This window comes from Scyliorhinus torazame, chromosome 15 (assembly GCF_047496885.1).
Source record: "Scyliorhinus torazame isolate Kashiwa2021f chromosome 15, sScyTor2.1, whole genome shotgun sequence".
Lineage (NCBI taxonomy): Eukaryota > Metazoa > Chordata > Chondrichthyes > Carcharhiniformes > Scyliorhinidae > Scyliorhinus > Scyliorhinus torazame.
The window spans coordinates 13,734,166-13,756,220 of NC_092721.1; the positions used below are offsets into that span (position 1 = coordinate 13,734,166).

The 22,055-nt window shown below is 47.6% G+C and overlaps 1 long non-coding RNA gene across 1 annotated transcript in view; it reads right to left on the minus strand.

The window, feature by feature from the left end:
* Positions 1-4,217: 4,217 nt before the first annotated feature.
* Positions 4,218-22,055, minus strand: part of LOC140391361 (uncharacterized) — a 135,298-nt gene continuing 117,460 nt past the window's right edge. The window contains exon 3 of the long non-coding RNA XR_011935005.1: positions 4,218-4,468. This is a non-coding gene — a long non-coding RNA (uncharacterized lncRNA). The remainder of the gene's footprint in view (positions 4,469-22,055) is intronic.

Sequence of the window (22,055 nt, forward strand, 5' to 3'; positions counted from 1 at the left end):
GCCAGAAGAATAGTGGTGTGTGTCTCGCTCTGCAACATGTCGCTTAAGAGCAGGAGGAGGGTGAAAACATTCGAAAGCAAAACAGAATTCCTGTTTGACCCTCTGTGCCAGGTCATCGGAGGCAGTTTGGAGAGATTGGAAGAAAGCAAATCAACTCCAAAAAGTTTCCATTGTTTTGAATTTAATTCACCCCAAAAGAGAGAGTGTAACCCTTGCGGTTATATTCTACACCCCTTCGACATAAATGTACCAACCATACAGAAGGATTGGCAAAACAATTATGTTGGTTCTTTATTTGAAGATAAGACCTTTATATGGATTTACTAGAAGGCTAAGCATAGCACTGATCTCTAGCCTGCTGCTTTTACATTGCTGACAAGTCATGAAGCTAATACAATATCCTGTTGATGTACTATTGATAAATAGGAAATTAAGATACTCATCTCTAAATGCACATGCATATCATATCACAACATGCTCATTTTTACTCACTTAAAGAGTCACATTATTTGCAACGAAACAAAGTAATGTTGGGTGAAATTCTGCCACGTGGGACTAAGTCCTGTGGAGGGGGTGGGGACAGGAATTGTTTCCCTTTGCGGAAAATCAGGTCATATCTTCCTTGCCTGACCTCATTAATGATGCAGCCAGGGATTTAGCGCCGCATTCTGTGGTGAGATGGGCTTGATTTAATGTGTCCAACCGGCATATTCGGGGGCCATGTTGAAAAGACATCCAACATTACTAGCCCACCTGTTGACGAGAGAAGATGGATCTCCAGGGATACGCCGAGGTTGGAGAATGGGCCTTCTCGAAAACATTGAATCTGGGAGATCCACCTGCAGATGCTCCCCCCCTCCCCCACCCACTGCTGTTGTGGTCCAGGGTCAGGGGTCACTGCCGGCCTCCATCACAAACTGGTGCAGGTATGAGGCTGCACTAGCCACATTGCTTACTCGGCCTGCCTGCATTGGCAATTGTGCTAATGGCGGATGGATCGCACAGAACCTGCAGACTCTGCCTGTCCAGGAGGATAGCGACTGCATTGTAGTGCTACTTCCAAGGTGTGATCTTTGGATTGGTCCAAGGTGTCTTTTTGGAACAATGGCCTAGATGCTATCATGAGCTAAATGGTTCCGTCAGCTAGATCTGCCGCCATGCAGCCGCCTCTCACCTCGGCATCTATTTAGGAATTGGTCAATGGTCTCTTGTCCAAAAGGGTTATTGTCTAAAAGACATGAATTTCGGGCAGTGCATTCTGAAACTGAGCTTCATTCGTAAGTGAACTCCGAGTGTTGACCATAATTTATTGAGTTTTTAAAATGGATATCGGACAGAACTGATGTGTTCAGTCTGTGGAAGCCTTCCTTGCCTGAAGCAATTTGAATTTTTATTGCTTGTTTATCTCTTTTGGAAATACTAAGGCCCAGACAACACAGATTGATGCATTGAATCCATAGAATCCCCACAGTGCAAGCGGAGGCCATTCGACTCAACGGGTCTGCTCTGACCCACCAAAAGGACACGCTACATCACCCCCCCCCCCGCCATTGCTGTAACCGCACCCAATCTGCACGTCTTTGGACACTAAGGGACAATTTATCATGGCCAATCCACCTAACCTGCACATCTTCAGACTGAGGGAGGAAATCAGAGCACCCGGAGGAAACCCACGCTGACACGGGAAGAAACTGCAGACTCCGCACAGACAGTCACCCGGGGTTGGAATTGAACCGGGGCCCCTGGTGCTGTGAGGCAGCGGCGCTAACCACTGTGCCCCTGCGCTGGAACAAAGCTGAGCCATGTAGTTTTACTGCACAGAAAGAGGCCATTTGGCTCATGGTGTCTGCACTGGCCATCAGACGCCCCTTCTAATCCCATTTTCCAGCACTTGGTCCCTCGCCTTGAATGTTCTGACAATTCAAATGCTGATCTAAACGGTTCTTATGTTGCGAGGTTCACTGCCTCTTTCATCCGGAGGGTGGTGGGAATCTGACACTCACTGCCTGAAAGGGTGGTAAAGCCTTTCCTCAAATCCCCTCCAAATCTTCTGTTCCTTACCTTACATCTATGCCCACTGGTTATTTGCCCCTCTACTAAGGGGAATGGTTTCTTCTTATCTACCCTTTCTATGTTCCTCATCATTTTGTATGCCTCAATCAGGTCCCCCTTCAGCCTTCTCTGCTCTAACGAAAACAGGCCCAGCCTAACCAGCCTCGCTTGATAACTGAAACGCTCCAGCCCAGGCATCCTGATGGATCTCCTTTGCTCCCTTTCTAATGCAATCACAGTAAGAATTTTACAACACCAGGTTGACGTCCAACAGGCTTGTTTCAAATCACTAGCTTTTGGAGCACTGCTCCTTCCTCAGGTGAATGAAGAGGTGGGTTCCAGAAACGTATATATAGACAAAGTCAAAGATGCAAGACGATACTTTGATTGCGAGCATTTGCAGATAATTAAGTCTTTACAGAGCCAGAGAGAGGGGTAACCCCAGGTTAAAGAGGTGTGAATTGTCTCAAGCCAGGACAGTTGGTAGGATTTCACAAACCCAGGCCAGATGGTGGTGGGGGAATGTAATGCGACATGAATCCAAGGTCCCGGTTGAGGCCGTACTCATGTGTGTGGAACTTGGCTATAAGTTTCTGCTCGGTGATTCTGCGTCGTCACACGTCCTGAAGGCTGTCTTGGAGAACGCTTACCCGAAGATCAGAGGCTGAATGCCCTTGACTGCTGAAGTGTTCCCTGACTGGAAGGGAACATTCCTGCCTGCCGATTGTCGTGCGATGTCCGTTCATCCATTGTCGCAGTGTCTGCATGGTCTCGCTAATGTATCATGCTTCGGGACATCCTTTCCTGCAGCGTATGAGGTAGACAACGTTGGCTGAGTCGCACAAATATACACCGCGTACCTGGTGGGTGGTATTCTCACGTGTAATGGTGGTACCCATGTCGATGATCTGGCACGTCTTGCAGAGATTGCCATGGCAGGGTTGTGTGGTGTTGTGGTCGCTGTTCTGAAGGCAGGGTAGTTTGCTGCAAACAATGGTTTGTTTGAGGTTGCGCGGTTGTTTGAAGGCAAGTAGTGGGGGTGTGGGGATGAGCTTGGCAAGGTGTTCATCTTCATCGATGATGTGCTGAAGGCTGCGAAGAAGATGTCGTAGTTTCTCCGCTCCGGGTAAGTACTGGATGACGAAGGGTACTCTGTCGGTTCTGTCCCATGTTTGTCTTCTGAGGAGGTCGGTGCAGTATTTTGCTCTGGCGCGTTGAAACTGTCGATCGATGAGTCGAGCGCCATATCCCGTTCGTACGAGGGCATCTTTCAGCGTCTGTAGATGTCTGTTCCACTAAGGATGTACAATCACATCCTTCTTATAGTGTGGCGGCCAGAACTGCCCACACCAGTAAATTCAGATCGGAGATGTATTGCTTTCCATTTGATTGTTGCTTATTTTGTGGTCAGCTTTTAGTTCTTTAGAAGATTTTGGCTCTCCCCCACTTTTGATAGCTGTGCATGTTTCTCAGTGTTCTTAGGATTAATTCAGCTGTGTTCTGCAGCCCTTTTAGTTGTCACAGCCTTAGCTGGTCTTCGGATACTGCTTGACTGCAATAGTGGCACTGTTAGGATCTTTCTAATTTTTCCCAGTTTTTGTTCGAAGGTCTGTCCAGGAAACAGTGATTTTGGTTGGAAAATGGCTGCAAGGCTTACAAAGTGAAAGCAAATAGTGAAAAAACATTTTTTCACAGGCTTCTTTTAGTTGCTCTGGGCTGTTACAGGATAGATTCTTCTTCTTAGCCTAGCCTGCAATGTATAGCCTCATCAGTAATAAAGTCACCAGTCTAAAGTAAAACCTGCTGTTTAATTTCTGTTCTCATTTAAACTTTGCAGCGGTTATGAATTAAGCTCTCTTGGATTTAAGCATAATTACTCAATGCCTACTGGTTGAACTAAGGTTTGAACCCAGACTAGAGGTACGGTGCGCATAGAATCCCTACAAAGCTGCAGAGCCTTTATATAATCCTTACATCATGGGGCGGCACGGTGGCACAGTGGTTAGCACTGTTGCTTCAAAGTGCCAGGGACCTAGGTTCAATTCCGGCCTTTTGGTGTCTGTGTGGAGTTTGCACGTTCTCCCCGTGTCTGCGTGGGTTTCCTCCGGGTGCTCCGGTTTCCTCCCACAGTCCAAAAATGTGCCGGTTACGTGGATTAGCCATGATAAATTGCCCTTAGTGTCCAAAGATGTGCAGGTTAGGTGGGGTTATAGGGATAGGGTGGGGGAATGGGCCTAGGAAGAGTGATGTTTCAGAGGGTTGACACAGACCTGATGGGCCAAATTGCCTCCTTCTGCACCGTAGGAATTCTATTCTAGGATGTGACTCTTGATTGTTTCTTCACACCAGTTGCTTTCTTCTGCTGCCCTCTGACTCCTCACCACCAACTTGACAAGTCAAAGCGTGTCAGTCAATCCTGAAAAACAGGCAAATTTAATAAACCAAGTAGGTAATAGAATATTTCCTCCCAATTATTGCAATATCACTTCCTTGTTAATAGAAGAAAGATATTTATCAACAACTTGGATCTATATAACATCTTCAATCAATAGAAACATCCCAAAGCATTACAAAAATGATTCATGTCGAGACCATGATAAAGGCATTGGAATCAGTGATCAATGACTAAATCAAAGAGGTGAATTCTGAGTCGGGACTTAAGGAAAAACCACGTTGAAGGCGTGTCGGGAGGAAATTGCACAGCTTGGGAAAATAAGAATATCAGAAATAAGAACTCAGATAGGCTATTGAACAACTTGATCCAGGTCCACCCCAGCTCTGGCCTGGGCAACCTGCCTTCTTTGTAGAATTTAAATCCACATTTTGGATATATACTTTCCTGTCAGGATAGATGTCTGATGCAGCTATCTCCTTCCGGGGCTGCATGTTCTGCACATGGGTAGTGTTGTCCTTTGCAAATCATCCAGTTCACATTAAAGGCCATCCTATCCCAGTGAAGCCCACCTTCTGCCCTGCTAAAGATTACATTTTTTTTTCCATTAGCACATCTTGATTACCATCCGACTAGTGGCTTGTAAGGGTCAGCAGATATAATTCCTCCTCCTTTAAGGTGCTAAACTATGATTATCACCGAGGACCTATGATTAGGTGTCAATTTGCAACTGGCAACAGCTGAAATTACTACAGTTCAGAAAATGCCACATTCGACCCCATGGGCAGAGATTAGCCGTAGAAATACCTTAACGTGGACTTGCAACTCACCTGACAGGAAATCATCCCCTAAATTTCAGATATTACAGCGACACCACTTGAGTAACTGTCCAGACTTAATCATGGAAAATTAAAAAAATAGAAAACCACACATAGCAGGATAAAAATGAAAACAGAAATTAATGTATTTCCAGAAAGTCATTTGTGAACCTTGCCCACTCCATAGCTGTTTCAGAAACAACCATTTAATTGCAGCAGCAACCTTGGCAATAAAAATAATGACTTCACAATGGAGATCCAGCATTTCCACCAACTATGCTGACCTAGGTACGTGTGATTCTTCAAAATTACAGAATGAAACAGTCAGACAAATAGCCTTTTGAATTATGTAAATAGAGTTTGAAATCATCTTGTTCCCAACACTTGGCCAACAACTAAATAGTTTTGATATCTCTTATTGATGGTTAGATCAGATCATTCGCAACTACAGGCATCCGTGAGAATGTTGTGATTATCTTGCCGTACAAATTTCTAGTAAAACTGGCAGAAGGGTAATTGATACGGAATATTCAGTTTTCCTGGTGAAACCTGTACAATTTTCTCAATATTGTGCTTTGCGAGGTGCCTCAGTTTTGACAAGTCCTTGCACAGAACCCGCACCAATGGTGAACACACCCACATCAATTGCAGCAATCTATTTAAGGGCGCTATCGAAACAACTGACACGACCGTAATGGGTCAGATCTTGAACAACGATGAGTCAGAGTACAGAAGGGCCATAGAGAACCTAGTGGCATGGTGTAACGACAACAGCCTCTCCCTCAACATCAGCAAAACCAAGGAGCTGGCCATTGATTTCAGGGAGCAAAGTATCGTACACACCCCTGTCTGCATCAATGGTGCCAAGGTGGAGATGGTTGACAGCTTCAAATTCCTAGATGTGCACATCACCAACAATCTGACCTGGTCTATCCACTTCGACGCTATAACCTAGAAAGCGCAACAACGCCTTTACCTCTTTAGGAAACTAAGGAAGTTCGGCATGTCTACATTAACTCTTACCAACTTTTACAGATGCACCATAGAAAGCATCCTATCGAGCTGCATCACAACCTGGTATGGCAGCTGTTCGGCCCAAGACCGTAAGAAACTTCAGAGAGTTGTGAACACAGCCCAGTCTATCACGTGAACCTGCCTCCCATCCATTGACTCTGTCTACACCTCCCGCTGCCTGGGGAAAGAGGGCAGCATAATCAAAGACTCCTCCCACCTGGGTTATTCCCTCTTCCAACCTCTTACATCGGGCAGGATATACAAAAGTCTGAGAACACGCACTAACAGATTCAAAACCAGCTTCTTCCCCAATGTTATCAGACTCCTAAACGGCCCTCTTATGGACTGAAGTAGATTTAGGACTGAGTTTCGGAGGAACTTCTTCACCCAAAGGGTTGTGAATTTATGGAATTCCTTGCCCAGTGAAGCAGTAGAGGCTCCTTCATTAAATGTTTTTAAGATAAAGATAGATAGTTTTTTGAAGAATAAAGGGATTAAGGGTTATGGTGTTCGGGCCAGAAAGTGGAGCTGAGTCCATAAAAGATCAGCCTTGATCTCATTGAATGGCGAGCAGGCTCGAGGGGCCAGATGGCCTACTCCTGCTCCTAGTTGTTAAGTTCTTATGAACTCATCTCTCCACACATCTTTCCTACCGAGTAGTACTACACTCCATATGTTCAGCCGATGCCTGTACCTATGTATTTACATTGTGTATTTATGTATGTCCTCTGTTTTTCTCATATATGGAACGATCTGTCTGGACTGGACGCAGAACAATACTTTTCACTGTACCTCGGTACACGTGACAACAAATCCAATCCAATCCAAATCCAAATGGGAACAGAGTCCCTCCATGGTTGCGTTTAGCCTGGTGTTCCCGTCGCTCCGCTCAGCGGATCTCCTCGTGCAGGAGGAGATCGGGGCATCATTTTTATGTGACATCCCGATCTGATGATCCTCCCTGCCCCCACAACCCGACCCGACCTCCAGTTCCCCCAAAGCCCCAACTCACCTATAAGGGAGTCCCTGGGCCTCCCGCATCCACACCATCTCTGTTGCAGGAAAAATGCCAGCTTAGCACTGCCAATCTGGCACCGTGGCAGTGTCCCTGCTGCCTGACAGTGCCACCTGGTAACCTTGGCAATGCCAGAGTGCCAAGCTGTCATCAGCAGTGCCAGGATGCCACCCTGCCCAGAGGGCAAGCACCTGGGGGCCTCGATCCCCTGGGAGACTCCGGGAGTGCTGTTCCATCTTGTTCCCGTTTGTGGAGACCAGCACTAAATAACGTTCGCCCAAGGTCTCCGATGCGAAGGGAGTAGATCCCAACCCCACAGTACGACCATGGGGGTGCATATTAGAGTGAGGCGAGCAGTCTCACTAATATGCAGATTTTCAAAACAGTGAACCTGCCCATAATGGGCGAGATTCAGGTCTTGACGCCTCACGATACCGCATTAGATCTCGCGGGGCTTGGCGAGCCGGGTAGATCATAGAAGAGGGATCAGCTGGCACAGCCGGGACTGCACGCATTCCAGGTGCAATACAGGCGGCAGATCACGCCCCAAAGGTATGCACTAGAAGGAATAGAAACTAGCATTGAATCATATGTTGCAACATGAGCTACTCCCAAAAAGCAATATTCCAAACCTATTCGGTGAAAAAGGAAAAAGGATTTGCATTTATTTGCAACTTTCATGGCCACGGGGCATCTCAAAGTGCCTTACAGCTGATAAAAATCTTTTTGAAGTATTGCTGCTGGTATGTTGGAAATGTGGCAGCCAATTTACACACAGCAAACTCCCGCAAAATACAATCTGACACTGACCTGATTCATTATTTTTGTGAAGCTGATTGAGAGGTGAATATTGACACCGTGGATAACCTCTCTGCCGATTCTGTGTAATTGTGCCATTGAGAGACAGCAGCTCCAATGGTACAGCACAGTGTTAGTGCTGTACAATAGTGTCAGCCTGCATAACAGGGGAGAGGAGGCAATCAATTTGTTTAAGTGCAGGGTCCCTTAACTTGTTTCCCTGTCCGTGCGCCTGTGGTTACTTAAAGTGACCGACTTGTGCATGGCCGGCTGGGGAATTATTGGGTTCCTGCGAGGCCAAGTGGCCTTCCTACTTTGAGGAATCATTGAGTGAAGGACTTCCTAAGCACTGTAGTTTTGTGATAAGTCCATTCTTGGATGTGTTAGTTAGTAAAACCACTGCATGTTACCACTCTTAAATACACCAAGGGATACTGTCGAAGAAAAGGAAATAACCAGTTACATTCTGTTACGCTGCCTGATTACACTGGCTCATAGAAGATTTTATCTTTGCGTTGGTGCATGTGTATTTCATCAGAGATGTGGGACGTACATTAAATTGTGCTGTGCAGGAAAAACTCCACCCCAAGATGCTCAGTTCTGCGAGTGGGCCTCGAACCTCTGACTTTCCAGCTTTGGAGTGAAACCTCAAAATTGTGAAGCACAATTTTGAAAATGTCATCATTCTTTTATTTTGTGCAATTTTGCCGACTCAAATTAAGGTGGGCGATCCTTCCCATTTTGTTCAGGTGACATTCTGAGAATTTGGAATCTTATGGCATTAATGAAAGAAGTTGAACAATCAGGATTTACCTACAATCCTACAGGTTCTCCATCCAACCCCATTCTCACCTCCACACTTAAATCCCTCGTTGCCATGACCAGTCTTTAATTGAAATTTAAAATCCCGCACTTACTTCCAAGACTGGAGCACAGGCTTGACTGTAAGTAATTAACTCAAATGCCTTCTTCTCTTTTCATCTCCTCATCCAAAATAATTTTTCTCTTGACTTCCCCTTATGAACTGGCAATTTTGTATTTTTTGTGAAATCATCCTTTAATACTCGAGCAAAGCCACAAGAGGCTGTGTAACTGGAAGAATATCGCTACTAATTTTCAAGTGGACCTGCTGCTTTTTTTGTATCTACTTTTCATTAAAACTAGGCAAAGTTGTCACAGTCCCAGATGACCATCGACTGCTTTCCCCCTTGGAGGGGGTAGAGCTGACTGGTGGTGATTTAGGCTGAGGGTCCACCACACCTCAGGCGAGGGGCAAGATTGAGAAGGCAGAGACTTCATCAATAACCTCAGCCGGTACGGGACGTGGACCTATGCTGCTGGCCTTACCCTGCATCATGGACCAGCCGTCCAGCCAAGTGAGCTAAACCAGCCTCCCAGGCAAGGCAACTTGACAGATAATAAGGAAAGCCAGCAGGGGGCTTGGTACCGAAACCCAGTATTGAGCCCGGGACTTTTGGGTCTTCAGTCTAACGCTCTCCCAACTGAGCTATTTCAGCATTAAAACTAAAGACAGGCACAACCCCATGACTCCTAAAATACCCTGGAGGCCACAGTGCGATAACTTAGCATCAAGGGATAAGGTAGAATTGTGTTTAAGTGATTTGGACTAATCATAGAATCATAGAATTTTCAGTGCAGCAGGAGACCATTCGGCCCATCGAGTCTGCACCAGCCCTTGGAAAGAGCACCCAACTTAGTCCACGCCTCCACTCCATCCCCGTAACCCAGCAAGCTCACCCAACCTTTGGACACTAAGGGGCAATTTATCACGGCCAATCCACCTAACCTGCACATCTTTGGACTGTGGGAGGAAACCGGAACGCCCGGAGTGAACCCACGCAGGCACCGGGGGAGAACGTGCAGACTCCGCACAGACAGTCACCTGAGGTCAGAATTGAACGCGGAGCCCTGGAGCTGTGAGTCAGCAGTGCTAACCACTGTGCCACCATGCCGCCCCATAATTCCGAGGCTTGGACTGATGACTTGTAGACATGAGTCCAAGTCCCAGTATGGGAAATTTAACTTCAATTAATTAAATAAATTGTGAATGGCCTCAGCAACGGTGACCACGAAGCGTACATCCAGGTAATTCAACAGTACCCTTGAGAGAAGGATACCTGCCATTCTCGCTCTGTCTGATCTCTGATGTAGTTCCAGACCAGTAACAGCCTGGTTGATGTTCAACAATCCTATGAAATGGTCCCAGCAATGCACCATAACTAGTTCCTGTTCACAAGGTCGCTTACATGCATCATTATTGGGGCACTTAGGGATGGAAAACAAACGGCGGATTTGCCAGGAACCTTCACATCCTCTGAATTAATAAATTAAAAGATCACTTTTTTTCCATTTGCTGTGCCTGAATGTAGTTGTTTTTAAAGTATTAAATTTGCTTGGGTATGCAAGCTGCTGTGATAAATAACCTGATAAATGGCAAAAATGGCGAGAGGAGTTGTGATAAAATATCAAAGGATACTGATATCAAAGAATCCTGACAAATGAAAAACGTTCACAGCCATTTGTCAGCATCAGGAACTTCAATGCTCCACAAAATCTGTATCTGTCTTGAAATATTGTAAAACTGTTTGACAGGTCTCTCCGAAAACCCATTATTCCTCCAGGGCTCAGTGTAGTTCAAAGACACAAATCAATGGATGTGGTGAGACCAGCTTACTCCACACTATAGTGTCCCCCACCCCCGCCACATCAGCGACATATAGTTGTGCTGTCAGTGTTCAGCAACTCAAGCAGCACTGTGAAAGGTTTATCGTACGTAACTGGCATTTCCGTTTCAAAGGACTGTTCCTGTGTCAATTGTCAGAAGAAAGGCCCACACGATAGTGAACCTTTACTCAGCATGTACCGTATCAACCCATACTTCTAAACATCTGGGACATTTCCCATGCACCCGCCCTTTTCTGAAGGAAAATCGCCTTACTGGAGAAAGTTACTCTTACACAGGGGAACCATCAGGTCGAATATACAGTGAGCTGCTATCAGACTGGGCACCATCATCACAAAGTCTCCATTTGAAAGAACTGATCAGTGGTCTTTGCTAGGTTGAGTCTGTAAGGGGCTTCAGAGAGGACGGACACCTTCAAGGAGCCTCCATAGATTTCTCTCATGGTTCATCTGATGTGCATCGGGCTGAGCCCACACACATTGGCTGTCACGTGAGTTGATCTGGCGCCGGGGCATTGTCCAATAGTCTTCCCCAGTATTTAAACTTTACCCTGGCCGAAAGCTCTCCCCGATTAAACCGTCATTGCCACCAAGCGGCGATCAGCTTCTCCGGAATGAAGGTGTTGCCCCAACACCACCACTGCCAGACCAATGATGATGGGTCACCTCCCACACCCCATTCATTCTTCAGTGTTTTGCTTGGTTCCAACATTCCAGCGTTAGGCTGAGATTGTTGCCCTCCTACCTGTCCAACAACACAATGGAATGGGGTCCTGGCGTGCTACCCTTATGGTCAACATTGTCCACTCCAGTCAAACCATTCTGCCTCTGTCATTCAATCTGTAACAAATCCTGGACTGTTAGGGGGAGATCGGAGGTCCTGGGATATCTGGCGGAAAACCTAAGCTGCTACAATTTGAGAGACATGTGTCATGTGATTGTCCCTTTAAGAAAGGCTTGGTCTTATCACATGGCGAGTAGCACGACTTCAGTGATGTCATTTGTGGGTGGAGCTGGGCTGTGGCTGTCAGGTGAGAGGGTGTTTGGGATTTGGGGTTTCAGTTTTGGTTTTGGACTGCAGAAGAAAAAAAGCAGCATTTCCCTGTTTTCTCTGTTTTTATTTTAAAGCTGTTCCTGTGAACTGAAACCACATTGGTTGTGGCAAACTGTCTTGGTAACTTTAAAGATAGAGTTGCTTTCCGGAAGGAGCTTTGAATCTGCTGGGTTGTAAACTGGATCAAAATCTCAGGGAAAGGACCAGTCCCATTCAAGTGAGATTACAGTGTGCTGGGCCACGCCCTTGAAAGGGGTTTTGGTTTATTGGATTTTGTATTGAATTGGAACAGCTAAGGGGGGATTCATTAAGAGTTATATACATAGATTACTTTAGCTGTTGTGTGTTTTTTCATGTTTGTAATTGAGAACAAATTCTTGCTGTCTTGCATACATGTTAACTACATTCTTATAATAAACTCTGTTTTGATAAAAGTGCCCAGGAAGGCTGATGAATCACACCTGAATTGAGGGCTCTTGTACTCATCCTAGCCAAATTCAACATAAAGGTTATAGGTCAGGTGAACTTCATAATACATAGAACATACAGTGGAGAAGGAGTCCATTCAGCCCATCGAGCCTGCACCGACCCACTTAAGCTCTCACTTCCACCCTATCCCCGTAATCCAATAACCCCTCCTCACCTTTTTTTGGTCAGTAAGGGCAATTAATCATGGCCAATCCACCTAACTTGCACGTCTTTGGACTGTGGGAGGAAACCAGAGCACCTGGAGGAAACCCACGCAGACACGGGGAGGATGTGCAGGCTCCACACGGACTGGCCCAGCGGGGAATCGAACCTGGGACCCTGGTGCTGTGAAGCCACAGTGCTATCCACTTGTGCTACCGTGCTGCCCACAACGCACTTTGGAGGTTCTGAGCCCTGGCCCATAACACATATAACAATGCCAATCGGTATCAGAAGACATTCAAAGAGCAATACCATGGGCAAAATTCTCCGGAAACGGCGCGATGTCCGCCGACTGCCGCCCAAAACGGCGCCAATCAGACGGGCATTGCGCCACCCCAAAGGTGTGGAATGCACCGCATCTTTGGGGGCCGAGCCCCAACATTGAGGGGCTAGGCCGGCGGCGGAGGAATTTCCGCCCCGCCAGCTGGCGGAAACGGCCTTTGTTGCCCCGCCAGCTGGCGCGGAAATTACATCTCCGGGCGGCGCATGCGCGGAGCGTCAGCGGCCACTGACAGTTTCCTGCGCATGCGCAGTGGAGGGAGTCTCTTCCGCCTCCGCCATGGTGGAGACCGTGGCGGAGCAGAAGGGAAAGAGTGCCCCCACGGCACAGGCCCGCCCGCGGATCGGTGGACCCCGATTGCGGGCCAGGCGACTGTGGGGGCACCCCCTGGGGCCAGATCGCCCCGCGCCCCCCCCCAGGACCCCAGAGCCCGCCCACGCCGTAGGTGATTTAATTTACGCCGGCGGGGCAGGCAATTTATTGGTGGGACTTCGGCCCATCCGGGCCGGAGAATCGAGCGGGGGGGCCCGCCAACCGGCACGGCGCGATTCCCGCCCCCGCCGAATCTCTGGTGCCAGAGACTTCGGCAACCGGCGGGGGCGGGGCTCACGCCAGCCCCCGGCGATTCTCCGACCCGGCGGGGGGTCGGAGAATGTCGCCCCATGTCTGACTCTCAAGTGTGGTCTATTACTGCGACTTGCAGACTTCCGCCATCATCTGTAGTGAGGCAGAGATGACAGTATTATCCTACTATTGTTGATCAATAAAACGTGCACATAAAGAGAAAATATATCATATAAAGAGGAACGGACAGATGGTTACGTCTTCATTCCTGCAAATGGTTTAACGCTAAAAGCAGCGTACAGTCCTGTAGGGAAGTCAAGCACCATTATGAAATCACTTATTCTTCATTTCCCTCTGATTCTGGAGTCAAGAAAATAATAGATTCATCAACGTTTGCATATGATCATATCAGCAATATTCTGAGCCGGCAGGATTACAAATAAATTGCCTTCTGGGAAAACAAATCAAATACTTCAGCGACGTTGAGGCTGAAACTAATAAAGGCCAAACTTGATGAACATGTGGAATTTGATTAATTCTTGTTGTCCGATGTTAGCATTTTGCCTGCTTTCAGGAAGTATTGCGAGATAAACTTGCTGACCATGAGATGGTGAAAATTAGACAGTGTAACCAAACAACAGATATATTTATGATGCGTTGTTAAATGCTAGACGGTCTTTTGATGTGCTTAACTTTGTTAACCATTAACAATTTACCCATTGCACACTTTGACAACTGATTATAGAGAAAAGTCACACCTAACTCCAGGCAAACAAGGACGCAGATCACTGTACGATAAAATGTCACCACAGTCCCAGAGGTTCCTCTCCCTTTTGAGAGCTGACTGGTGATTTAGCTTGGGGGTCACCAAACCCTCAGGTGTGAGGTATGACTGAGAAAGCAGGGCCTTCTTGAATAACATCAGACGGTGAAGGAATTGAACCCATGCTGTTAGTGGCGCTTCGCACTACGAACCAGCCATCCAGCCAACTGAGCTTGGGCAGCTCGGCGGCACAGTGGTTCGCACTGCTGCCTCGCAGCTCCAGGGACCCGGGTTCAATTCTAGCCTCGGATGACTGTCCGTGTGGAGTTTGCACTTTCTCCCCATGTCTTCGTGGGTTTCCTCCGGGTGCTCCAGTTTCCTCCTACAGTCCAAAGATATGCAGGTTAAGTGGGATGGCCACACTAAATTGCCCCTTTGTGTCCAAAAGGTTATATGGGGTTAGTGGGTTATGGGAATAGGGTGGAGGCATGGACTTAAGTAGGGTGCTCTTTCCAAGGGCCGATGCAGATGCAGTGGGCCAAATGGCCTCCTTCTGCACTGTAAATTGTACGTATTTATGTGTGTATGAAATTGACCCCTGGCTGTGCGATAATAACTACCTGAAATGAAACAGAGTGGAGCCAAATGAGTTTTGCCTGATGGATTCATCTGAGAGTCACAAAGAAATTAAATGAATCAAACAGAAAAGAAACACAGTAAGTTTGGAGAAGTCACGTTTTGTTGTCCAGAGACGTGATTGGGCAGCAATGATCTTGATTCTTTTTGTATGTTCTTCCATACTGTGCGAATGATTGAACCTGCTCATGTTGCAATAGAGCTTTGCCGTAGCCAATTGGAATCGCCAATCTAAAGCGTTGCCAGGACAACTTGGGGCTGAGCTTAGTTTAAACAGAAAGTGCTGGAAATGCTCAGCGGGCCAGGCAGTGCTTATGAAGAGAGCAGCAGATTTAACGTCACATATTCTGCCTGATTTTTATTTCATGCCTCCGACATGCGCAACATTTCATACTAGGGCTGACGTGCAGGAACATAGTAACCACTTTGATGGGACTAAAAGCTACGCAGGACCTTCGCGATGGGTCAATTAGGTGGCACTGAGCATTTGTATGTTTTTCATTTTTCAGCGGCAAAGAATTTGTTGCACGGCAATTGACAAAGTTGCCTTTGAATGATTTGACATGAAGACGTGTGCTCTTTGCAGTTGCCTCCAGTATGTGAAAATGTTAAGAGGTTGGTGGCCCCGTTATCATCGGTGGAGCTTCTGAATTGATGCAATGAGAATGATCATAAACTCACCACTGGGAGGATTATTCCGCCATGCATCAATGTGATTTTCCAGACGCCATGGAATGCTTCAGTCAACATCAGTGTGGCAATTCACATTTGCCGGAACAGCAATTAAAGTTGTTTGTAAGCAAAGTGCTTGCTAAGCTTGACATCCTTTTGCTTCGCTGTCGTGTCAGATGGTCATCAAAGGACATCCGATGAGACGAAACCTTTACAAGGCGGATAGGAATTTTGGAATTGGTAAACAAACCTCCCTTGCCAGGAGGCAAAAACAAATTTACAGATTCCATTGAATAAGAAGATGGAATTCTGTCTTTTCCTTTATCAGGCAGCTTTGAATACTTCAATGCGACCAACAAAGAGCTCCAGGGAAGACACTTAGACTGAAAGTCAATGCACAAATTTTGAAAAGTAAGCAGTTATAACGGATTGATGAGGCGCTGAGAATGCTGCGCCGCTTGTCAAAATTTGCTGACTGGATTTGATGATGCAAGACGCTAACTTTGAGCTTTTTTTAACTTCCTGTGTTGTCTGAATGGGCAATTTTACTCATATTGAGCTGGATTTTGATGTGGTTGTCAGTGAAATGGCACTGCTCACAAAGGAAGCGAGCTTTGTGGCATGGATTTTCCAATGTTAATTTAATCCATATGGGATCTCAGGCATCTCGCAACAGTGCTGCCAACGCGCAGACTAATTGGTCAATCATGGTGAAGAATTCTCATAGCCAGCGAACCAGAAAATACAAACTAGTGATTATTTTTCTCTTTGTAATGACTTTTCAAAGTGAAATCAAAGACGGGACAGACATGGGTTTGAGGTCGAAGCTAATATCTCATAAAGTTCAGAACATCAATACTTTATAAAATTCTGGGATGTTTATGACTGGGGAATTTGACATTCCACCAATGTAAAATTGTTCTTTCAGGGCCAGAGAGGTGTTCAGAAGCACTTGCAAAAACATATGACATTGTAAAAAGCTGGGTTACACCTCTTTCAACAAGGTGGAAAGTTTTCTGGAGTTTTGAGGGAATAATTGTGCAAAATGTCGAGATTCATGTTAATTCAGTGATTTCTGACCGATTTTCTATCATCAAGGGCTTCAACAGCACACCCTGAGGAGGAGCAGGGAACTATGAACAGCAACCTCTGGATTCCTGTGTTTAACTGCGTGCGTAAGAAGCTGCTGTCAGCCTCAGACACTAATAACGTCGAATGGTAACAATGTCCCCGTCATTACAACCACAATATCTGGGCTCAATCCAGGTCATGATTTATTCCGGTGAGTTTACACTGCCTGCCCTTGATCCAGTTTCATTGCACCCCACGGACAATTAGAATCAGGCAGGCAATGCAGTATTTTCTTTGAGGAAAACCTAAGTTGTTGCTCTGACAACACTAATGTTTTTACATTGTGCCAATTGCCATCTGAGGAAAATGGAAGGGGATGGCAACTTGAAAATAATACTTCTCACAACGTCAGGCCATCCCATTTGCAGCCAATTAAGTACTTGTTGTAGCATAAGCACAGGAAGCAATTCAAGCACAGCAGGATCCCACCAACAGCAATTTGACAATGATCAGATGATTTGTTATCACTGTGAGGTGTTGACTGTGTTATATTCCTTGCCTTGTTCTCCAAGATAGTCAGATATTGGGCGCGCTAATCTCCCCCCCCCCCACACTCCGGGTGGGAGAATCGCCGGGGCTCCGCGTGAATCGCGCCACGCCGCCCTGACCCCCACATGCGATTCTCCCACCCCCCGGAAACCAGCGGCGCGCGATTCGCACCGGGCCGCTCGGAGAACCGGGGAGCAGCGATTCTCCGGCCCGGATGGGCCGAGCGGCCGCTACGACACGACAAGTTCCCACCGGCGCCGTCCACCCCTGGTCGCTGCTGGCGGGAACTCTGCGGGAACGCTGGAGGGGGGCAGCCTGTGGGGGAGGGAGGGTGTCTCCTTCACCGGGGTGGCCTCCGATGGGGTCTGGCCCGCGATCGGGGCCCACCGATCGGCGGGCCGGCCTCTTCCCCCCTCCGGGCCTACCTCCTTCCGCGCGCGGCCCCAGAACACAGGCGTGAACCGCTCCAGCGCCGTGCAGGCCCCCTGTGGGAGCCAGAATAGATCGTGCCCGGGCTCTGTTCGCACCGTCGTGAAACACGACAGCGTTCACGACGGCGCAAACACTTGGCCTCCATATCGGAGAATCGCCCCCATAGTGTTGACAAAGAATGTAAAATAAGAAGTTTAAAATCAAAATGAATTTATTTTACACTACTAAACTGGATTAGGTTCGCACACCTTACTAAGTAACTGATAATAAACTAGTAATACTGAATCTGTAGTACAGTAATCAATATTGTCTCTAACTATTAAACTACACTATAACTCAACCACGTGCTATATTTCTGCAATGAAATCTCCTTCTGCTTTCTCATCAGCTTCTCATCATCTTCTCCCAGAATTCCTAGAGATGCTGCCTTATATACAATACCTTAGTAACGCCTTTTAGTGTTGAGTTACACATAGTTTCTGTTGTTAACCCTTTACAGCACTTGTACTGTACATATCATTGCAGACTGGAGGATGAATGGTGGTCAGACCAGTGGAGAGATCTTTCCTGACCTTCTTTGGAACGCGTCACGAGAATTTTTGCAGTACATTGAGAGGGTAGGTGGTTTCAAATGTTATCTGCAGGATGTCACCTCTGACAATTCAGCCTTTCCTCAGTAATGCGATGAAGTATCAGGCTGGGTTAATTGCTCTAGCCCCTTGTGTGGGGTTTGAACCCATGTCTTCTGATGCAGAGGTGAGAGCATGGAGCCACAGAAGGCAAAACGCTGCTGCCTTCTTCGGAAGATGAAATGTGTAACCTGTAACCTGTAATAAGAGCAGGAGTATGTTGTGTCATGGCAGGCTTGATTTGGATGGCTATTGATACTTTTGTAAAACGCTAATAAATTCAATTGAACTTTATAACATACCAACGTGCTTCACAGGAGCAGCAAATCTTGCGTAAAATTCGATACTGAACCTCACCAGATGACATTACGATAAATGGCCAAAAACTTGGTCAAAGAAATATGTTTTTAAGGAATATTTTAGATCAGAAGTGAAGGTGGCGAGGTTTTGGGGAGAATTCCAGAGCTTAGGAGCTCAGGCAGCTGAAGGCACGGCCACCAATGCTGCAGTGATGAAAACAGAGGCTAGAATTTGAGGGGAAGTTAAATCCTTTTTGTTTCATAACCTTGACTTTTCCTCTGATTTCTTTTCTTTCTGGAGTAATTGAGGGGCGGGATTCGCTGACCCCCCCCCCCCGGGCCGGGTCGGAGAATCGCCGGGGGGGGGGGGCGGCGTGAATCCCGCCCCCGCCAGCCGCCGAATTCTCCGGCACCGAAAATTCGGCGGGGGCAGGAATCGTGCCGGTTGGCGGGCCCCCCCCCGGCGATTCTCCGGCCCATGATGGGCCGAAGTCCTGCTGCTGTCATGCCAGTCCCGCCGGGAAGGGAGGTTGTTTGATTCACGCCGGCGGGACTGGCATGACTGGCGGCGCGGGCGGGCTCCGGGGTCCTGGGGGGGGGGGGGGCGGCGCGGTGCGATCTGGCCCCGGGAGGTGCCCCCACGATGGCCTCGCCCGCGATCGGGGCCCACCAATCCGCGGGCGGGCATGTGCCGTGGGGGCACTCTTTTGCTTCCACCTCGGCCATTGCCTCCGCGATGGCCGATGTGGAAGTGACCCCCCCCCCCTGCGCATGCGCAGGGATGACGTCAGCAGCTGCCGACACTCCTGCGCATGCGCGGCCTTCCGCCGACCGGCGAGGTCCCTTCGGCCGACCGGCGAGGTCCCTTCGGCCCCGGCTGGCGTGGCGCCAAAGGCCTTTCCCGCCAGCCGGCGGCGTGCCAACCACTCCAGCGCGGGGCTAGCCTATCAAGGTGAGGGCTTGGCCCCGAAAGGTGCGGAGAAATCCCCACCTTTGGGGCGGCCCGACGCCGGAGTGGTTCCCGCCATTCCATCCCGCCGGGACCCCTTGCCCCGCCGGGTAGGGGAGAATCCCGGCCCTGATCTCCAGAGTAATGCACATCAGCATTGTGCTGTTAACCAAATGCCAGGAGCACATTTTGAGAATGGAACCATTTGTACAAATCTGTATTAGACACTTCTGCTGTGACTACCAGGGAAGCGTTGCTCTGTTATTTGTTGCAACATCGTAAATGCAGAGTTGCTGAATCTATCACTAAAGCTCATTCAGGGTAACTCATTTCCAGATGACATTATCCATTCCATTACTTTTACTCCACATTGGTTTCGTGTGCTCTTTGCCTTTTGTTCAATAAAGATTTGAATACTCTATATCAAACTTGATCTTTCCAGGACAGTTTGAGTTCTGAAATATTACCTTTCCAGAAACAATAATTCAAAATGTTATTTGTTTTGTTTTTATTCAACATTATATATTATGTAACGTTGATGGATTTTTCTGCATGTGAGCTTTCAAACCTGTACTGTCAGCAGGTCAAGGGGAAATAATGTTTTCCTAGTCTAGTTGGATTTGCTTTTCATTAGATTAGCATAATAACATTCTTGTTAAAACTTTGTTGACGAAAAAAGTTTTGTGTCTATACAACATTGCCACTGGTGAATTATTTAGCATTGCAGAATGAATGTGTTGGCTATTATTGGGTGTTTCATAGTAGTGTTCGAATTGGAGGAGCATGCAGTTTATAGAAATAAGCTGGTGAACCTCCATTGCATTCAATTTCAGTGACTGCAATCCCGATTTAATATATTACAAGCAACAAAGGCACTATCATAAAAAAACAGAGGGTGCTAGAAAAGCTCAGCAGTTCTGATGAAGGGCCAAAAGATTCGAAATGTTAACTCTGCTTTCTCTCCTTACAGATCTTGTCAGGCCCGCTGTTTTTTTTTCTAGCACTTCCTGTTCTTGTTCCAGGTTCCAGCACCTGCAGTATTTTGCTTATTTTATTAAAAGTGCTTTAATTATGGCTAATAATTAATAATACTATTTTATTGAAGAAACGTGTTGACAATCCAATACACCATTTCCACATTATAGGCATCAAGTACATATAGGTTAGTATCTGGGATGTATGGAAAGATGACAAAGGACTAACAACTTAAAACAGTTTACGTAAGATTTCTTCAGCAGCTTGTGGTGAATGTAAATACAGTTAATTCACCAGTTATATTCTATGTTTGTAAATACAGTTAATTCACCAGTTATGTTCTATGTTATTAACCCTATGGGTTTTATCTGTGGGCCATTGTATGGCTTCACCCACAGGGGGAGATGTTGGAGGATGTTGGAGCATGTACGGGCTCCGCCCATGGCCCCACCCCTTTGAAGGAGTATAAGAGTAGCTGGCCTGTGGGACTGTCCTCAGTATGTACCAGTCGCAGGCAGGCAAAGTTGATAGTTAATTAAAACCACTGTTTTACTCCGACACGAGTCCTTGAGTGAATTGATGGTCGCATCAATTTAATTAACTACCTGAACAAAAATGATTATGGAGTCAGCCCTCAAACCTGACAGACTGGAGCTCGATCCACAGGCCGCGGAGGCGCAGGAAATGTTTTTACACTGGCTACGGTGTTCCAAGGCCTACCTTGCTGCGTCGTCGACACCATCTGTCATGGACGAACAAAAATTGTGTCTCCTCCACGCACGGGTGAGTCACCGCATTTCTGTGCAACTCGAAGAGGCCACCTCATATACCGCCGCTCTCGCAATCCTCGAGCGCATCTACGTGCGGCCTGTGAACGAGGTCTATGCGCGACATATTCTCACTACTCGACGCCAGCGCCCCGGGGAGTCACTCGACGACTGTCTGCGCGACCTCAAAGCCCTCGCGCGCAACCGCAACTATCAGGCCGTTACGGCAACTCAGCACATGGAGCTCGCCGTCCGAGACGTCTACGTTGCGGGGGCCATCTTCATCGACGCCCGCCACGCTTGACCAACGGGGGCCGCCATCTTGGACGCAATCTGCTATGCCGCTCGACGTGTACGACCTGCTCGGACAATCACCGGGGGCCCGCCCCAGCACAGCCGACCACGCCGCCAGTTACCCTCAACTCAGCGCAGTCACCTTGGACCAGTCGCGACCCAAGCACCTCAAGAGCTCAATGATGGCCGTCCGGGTTAACGGGTATGAGACACCTTGCCTGTTCGACTCCGGGAGCACCGAGACTTTAAACCACCCGGATCTGGTAAGCCGCTGCTCGCTCCCGATATTCCGGGCGCAACAAACAATTTCCCTCGCCTCCGGGTCGTACTCGGTACAAATCAGAGGGTGCACTATGGTAACCTTAGCGGTCCAGGGCGCTGAGTACACTAATTTCCAGCTGTACGTGCTCCCAGACCTCTGCGCCCCCCTCCTTTTAGGGCTCGATTTTCAATGTAATCTCAAGAGCCTGACGCTTAGCTTTGGCGGACCCCTGCCCCCACTCACGGTGTGCAGCCTAGCCACCCGGAAAGTCGACCCTCCTTCCCTCTTCGCTAATCTCACCGCTGATTGCAAACCAGTAGCCACTCGCAGCAGGCGATATAACATGCAGGACAGAATATTTATTAGGTCTGAGGTCC